Consider the following 6546-nt stretch of genomic DNA (forward strand, 5'->3'; position numbering starts at 1 on the left):
CAGCACCCTGACCCCCGGCATCTTGCAAAGGTACTTTAGAAGAGCAAATTTGCCTTTGGAGAGCCCAGATTGACCGGCTGCGAGGGGGATGAGGTGGCCTCGGGCGGGGATTTCCTCCCCAGGGCCATCCTGAGGGACTTTGGCCCCATGGTGGGTCCTCCTGCCCTGCCGGGACAGCACCCACCGTGCCCTGCAAGCAGCCCTGGCACCGGGCAGCACTTCTGCGTGAACATCTCCCCTCTCCAGCTCCTCCAGCATGCTCTGACATGGCCCAGCAGCACCCAAAAATTGTCTTCTTCCAGCAAACCATAAACCCACTGGGAACGGAGCAGAGACCACCAGCAAGGTCTGGGGCTCCTGCTGGCACAGACTGACATTTTGGGGGCTGGGGAGAGAAGCTGGGGGCTCCTCCTCAGGTATTTTGAATAGACCACTTCTACTTAAGCAGTTAGAGGAGCCCACAGTCGTCATCTTGGCCTAAAAATGGGGGTTTTGCACTTTCTTTTGCTTAAAGAGAAGAAGGGACGGGGTCGAACCTGACACACAGTTCCCAGCCCCAGTTTCTGCACCATCCATGCAACGAAAGGCACATCCCCCCCGCCGGTGGGGGGGGCTGCTTTGTGCTCCCACCCCGGCACACCGAGGTGTTGGGGAGCTGAGCCATGGAGGGACCCCGCACCGATGCCCCCACCCCGAGTGGGGGGACTTGGCACCCACGGTGCATCCCTGCTGCCCACCCACACCGGGACACGCAGCATCGCTCCCCTCCCCGCCGCCAACCCGTGCCTGAACCCAAGGTCCTGCTTATCTGCAGCACAAGCATGTCTGGAGATAAGCCCAGCGCGGGAGGGATAAGATAAGGCCCCACGCAGCCTCGCTGCTATCTCAAGCCCTTCCTCCGGCGCTGCGCCCCAAGGCTGAGGGGTGCTGCACCACCTAAACACCCCCCCAGCACCCCTCCCCGCGGCACGCACACAACCTCTCCCTTTGATGAGCTTTAAAAGATTCATTACGTTCACAGACAACACTTGCTTGTTGTTTCCAAATCAGACAATCCACTTGATTGGGGGGAGGGGGGGGGGAGAAATAAAACCCACGCACCAAATCAAACAATTTGTCTGGGGAAACCTGGCAGCGGAGGCGGGGGGGGGACGGGGAGGGGAGAGGCGCACACAACCCGATGGCATTGAGCTCGCAATAAAACTGGAATTGCTAACCATTGCTGCGCAGCCGACCTGAAAGAAGAGATGCTGCCGAGGAAAACAAACCCACAGGACGCAAGCGTGGGGCACGTGGACTTCACCCGGGGCTGGCACACACACCTGAGCCTTCCTCAGATGACTTCTCCTCCTCCTCACTGCCTTTCACCGCATCACCCCTGCCTGCGCTGCCCAGAACCGGGGCTGAGCATCCCTCGCAGGGCAATGCCACATCCCAGGGTGGGATGATGCAAACCCACCCTGGGAGGGGGGAAAGCACCTCTTGGGGCCACCCCAAAAGCTGGGCTCTCCCCTGGTGCCCGTCCGTACCCAGCCCCTCCTCCCTCCCACCCGAACTCAGTGCCACGTGGCGCCTGGGCATGGCGAGGGGAGGAGATGGGGCGGATTGGCACGGTCGGTCCCATTCCCAGGATCTACAAAGGGGATCTGCCAGCGCGTGGGCACCCCCACCTCCGGCAGAGCCAGCCTAGCCTTTAAAATAGGAAGATTAAGGAAAAAAAAAAGACCAAAACAACCCCCCCTCCACGCATGTTTGCCTCCCAGCATCCGTGCCAGGCTATAAATACCCAGCACTCTCCGTTCCGGCTGCGGGGTGGCAGGGTTTAAACGGGACCGGAGGGAAACGGCCCCGCAGGGTGGGAAGAAGGGAGAGGAGCCCCTTTCTCACCCAGTGGCACTTGGGGGGGGGGGACACGGGGCCGGAATGGGGTGGCTTTTCCCCCAGGGCAATGTGGGAGCAGGGCACGGTGGCCACGGGCCGGGCAAGCCAGACCCCGCCAGCAGGGTGGCCGTGCCAGCGGAGTGGCCGTGCCACTGGGGACAAGCGGGGGCAAGGCAGAGGAAATCCCCAAAGGGCCCTGGAGGCAGCGGGGCGGGTGCCAGGAGGGAGTGAAAGGCAGCGCTGATAGGCACCGGGGCAGGCTGCCAGGCTGGCACAGGCACTGCCGGGACATTGCCACCTCCCAGTGCCACCCACTGGAAGGAGCAAAGCGGGAGGGGGGCAAGTGCAGAGGAGACTCCTCTTTCAGGACATCCTGCTCCAGATCTCTCCATCCCGCTCCCAGGAGGAGTGGAGCCAGCGTTGACCCCACGGGCAGGCACCCACCCGCCCCGGCACCCTGCAGAGGAGGACGGGGCTCGGGGTGCGATGCCGGGGGGCTGTGGGGAGCGGCTGGGGGCGGGGGAAGCCCTTTTAAGTGCAGCCCTGCCGCAGGATTGCTACCTCATTACAGAGCAATTACAGACTAATTATATGATGGTAACACCCAAACCCCGATCAGGAAATGGGACTGCTGGGTGCCAGATAGTGCACGCGTGCACAGGCGCACACACACGCACACTCACCCCACGAAACCTCAGGAGCTCTCTGGGGTGGAGACGGAACGCGTCAGAGGGAGGCATCTGGCCCGAGAGAGCTCCCCACCTCAAATCCCCACTATGCTGGCTCTGTGCCTCAGTTTCCCCACTTGTGGCTGGGCATCCCGCTCCCAGCTGCTGCCCTGGCCCGACAGCACCGACCACGGCTCTCCCTCAGTGAGGAGCATCTCCATCCCACCAGCCCCATCCCGCCGCCCTCCCCTGGCCTCAAGCCGGCTGCGCGATGCTGCTGCCAAGCCCCGGTCCCACCGGGCTGGGAGCTGGGGTCTGTGCCGCCCTGCTGACCAGGAGCATCCTCCCGGGAGCCGGAGCAGCCCCGAGAGCCCGCTCCCAGGGCTATGGTGGCACCCAGACTGGGGCCACCCCAGGGACAGGGCAGCCCTGCTCTCGGCCACCCCGAACCCCCTATGAGCATGTGCTCAGGACGGCTCCTAACAGCAGGTGAACTTTAACCACATAAATAACATTCCTGTTGGCTCCCCACCGGCACAGCCCTTATCTGCGGAGGGCTAGCGCAGGCCTGTCGCTGCCCGGAGAGGCCACCAGCCCTATCGCTGTGCCCAAGGACGCCGGGGAAGGGGACAACTCACCAGGAGCATGCAGGACCAGCAGTCACAGGCAGGAGCCAGACCCTCCCCACCGGCACCCCACGCTCTGCCCCGGCACCCCGCAGCACCATGAGCCCGTCCTGGGCTGCCCACTGCCTGGGACCCCCGGGGACAGGGGGGGACGTTTTGTCACCGGAGCCTCCTGCAACAGCAGCGGGGGACAAGGTCACGTCAATAACAGATTGCAGCTAGCAGGGAGGAGATGCAGGAAGGACAGGGACAGGATGCGAAGAACCAGCGCTGATGGCTGGTGAAGGGCCTGGCATCTCCGGGCACACGGGGAGAGACGGGAAACGAGCTCTTTCCTCTCCTCCGGGAACTCATCACCGCGATTGCAACTGAGTGTTGGAGCCCGGAGGCCCTGGAGTTTGCACGTAGCTCTCGAAACCCTCATCTCCCTGACAAGCGGGAGAGCAGCCGGCAGCCAGAGCCAAAGCTCCAGGCGGCCCCTGCGAAAGGTCACTGCATTTGCACATTCACAAAACATGCATTTGGAAAAAAAAAAAAAAAAAGAAGGGGAAAAAAAAAATCCCGCGCTCGCACAGCAGATCCGGCGAACGCACTGCGGGAAGATTGGCACGGCAGAGGAGCCGGCGAACACCAGCCCACCCTGCCCCAACCCGGGGTCCCCCCAGCCCCCAGCACCCTGGACTTGGCAGGCTGGCACCATGCAATTGGCTTTAAAATAATCAGACGCAGGCGAAACCAGCAGATTTCTATCTCCTGATTCGCATTCGCTTTCTGGGCCCTGAGGGTGCGATCGCATTTTCAAATTCTCTGGAAGAATAAAGGCTAGAAAATTAGTTTCAGTGCATCAAGCAGATGGCCAGGGGCCGGGGCTTTGGGGGACCTCCTGTCCCCCGAGCATCCCCCTGCAAGGGGGGACAGAGCTGAGCCCCCCGCCAGGGCTGCAGGGCCCTGGGGTGCAGGTCCCGGCCGTGGGACCCCTGCAGCCAGCCTGGCCCCGAGGACAGCTGCGCAGGGGGACAGGGGGACAAGTGACAAGTGACGGTGACTCCTGGGACCGCGAGGATGGGGGTGGAAAGGGAGAGCAGGAGCCTGGAGCAGGAGCTGAGCCACCTCCGGCCGCTCTCTCCGTCACGGCTGGAAACAGGCAGTGCTGTCTCACTGCCCCAAGCACCCTGGCCTCATCCTGCACCCATCCACGGGGCCCCGAGGAGCACATAACCCCCACACCGCCAAATCACCTGCGGGTTTTACCACGGCTGGAAGTGAATCCCTGCAGAGCCAGAGGGATTCACCTCCCGTAACCACAGCGAGGGGCAGAGATCGTGGTGATGGAGGGGAGGCTGGACTGAGCCACCGGCGCGAGTGAACGACCGCGCCGAGCCCACGCCGAGCGGCAGCCGGGCTCGCCCTCGCCAGCCCCACCTGCGCCGGCAGAGCCCTTTGAACCCAGCCGGCTCTGGGCTGTAATTAGCCCTCGCCCGCTGGATCACAGGCACCGCACCACCCACCCGCCGGCTGCAGCTCAGCACCCGCCACGGAGGGACCAGGACCTCCCACCCCACCTGGGTCCCTCCAAACCCTCCCGGGTGCCCGGCCCACAGCGGGGGGCGTGAGGCTGCTGGGGGCAATGCCAGTGGGATGGAGTTTTTAAGTTCCATGCCCCCCAGCCTGGGATGCTGTGCCCAGCGCTGGCTCTGCCACGGGCACACACACCCCATCCTCACCCAGCACCAAGCACGGTCACCCCCGGGGGCCCAGCACCCCAGGAAGGGTGCTGAGCCTGGCACCCACTGCATCACCCAGGTGTGCAGCCGCTCCGCCGCTCGGGCGCCCGGCCGGTGCCCCGGGAAGCGGTGAGCGCGGGGCTCGCTGCGCCGGCTGGTGCAGAACCGGCTGAGCAGGGCTGGGAGGCGGCCGGTGCTGGCGGCACTGCCAGACTGGTCTTGGCTGTTCTGCCGGGCGCCAGCCACGGACGGGAGCCCGACGCACGGCACATCATCCCCGGGGTCTCTGGGGCAGGAGTGGCACTCCCACCCGGCTGCACCCGGAGAGGCTGCTCCCGCTCAGCCCAGCCCCAGCTGAGCCCGGCGGTGCCGGTGCCGGTGCCCCCACCGCGCGGTAGAGACAGTCGGCAGCCACACGCTTATCTCCAGCGTGGTGCTGGGGTGGCCCTTACCTGGCTGCCGGCAGCCGGTGCGAGGCTCCAGGCCCTGGCAGCACCGAGCTGCCTGCGCTGCCGGAGCGGCCGCGCTGCTGCTGCCGGCGGTTACGTAAGGAAGCCTCGGAGGCGAGCGCCGGCTCCAAGTCCCCGGCGACTGCAGGCAAGCGGAGAGGAACAACAGCCTCTCGCTGCTCGGGCAGGCACGCACGGCCCTGCCGGCAGCGGGAGGAAGATGGGTGCCGGAGCGGTGGGAGGACGCGGGAGGATGCTCTCTGCTCGGTCACCGAGCGAGCCGTGGGGGCAAGCCCCAGTCCCCAGCCCCAGTCCCCCAGGGGCTGGGGACACGGCGAGGAAGGGGAGGGACAGTACCTGGCAAGGGGAGACGGTGGCAGTGGAGAGGGCAAACCGAGCCCCGCGTGGCCGGATCCTGCCTCCCTGCTCCAAGAACAAAGGGCTGCGCCGCAAAGGCTCTGGCGGCCACTTAATTACCAGCGGGACTCGGCGGCTCAGAGCAGCCGAGCTGCCGCCCAAGCCCTGCAGAGCAGGGACGGGAACTCCTCTGCTTTAAATAATCAGAGGATCATCAAGCAACTGTTTTGAGATCCAGCGTGGTGGGGACACGAGGTGGTGGAAGAAAACCCCAAGCTGCTCCGCTCTGCCAGGCTGGAGCAGCGGGGCGGGCAGCGGGGCAGCACCCACGGCAGCCAGGGAGACGGGCCAGCGGGACACAGCGCAGGGGGATCACCGACACGGCGCAGGGCATTTGTCGACAGGATGCCAGGCACACACAAAAGCCGTCTCATTATCTGCTAATTAGTGCCTTGCCAGCTCCTGCAATTAACACCCATGCAAGAGGCTGTTGTTGAGGTAAACAGAGGGTTAGAAGCACCCTAGAGAGCCGGGGGCCCTGGCAGGGTGCAGACCACCCATGGACACGCACTGAGGAGCAGGTGGCCCTGGTGCTGAGCCTGGTGCGACCCACCTTCCCGAGCCCCGCGGCTGCTCCGGGGGAGCCTGCCAGGGCTGAGCAGGGTGCTATCGCCCTCGCTGCAAGGCTGCCCTGCACCTTGCAGAAAGCAGCACGGCAGCAGCAAGACCTTGCGAGGCTGGTGGCACTGCCCAGAGCATCCCAGGGGAGCGGGACATCACCCAGCACCACGCGGCAGGGAGCACCCGTGCTCCGCAGGGAGAGGAGGAGAGACTTTCTCCC

This window comes from Calonectris borealis, chromosome 26 (genome assembly GCF_964195595.1).
Source record: "Calonectris borealis chromosome 26, bCalBor7.hap1.2, whole genome shotgun sequence".
In the NCBI taxonomy this organism is placed as follows: Eukaryota; Metazoa; Chordata; class Aves; order Procellariiformes; family Procellariidae; genus Calonectris; species Calonectris borealis.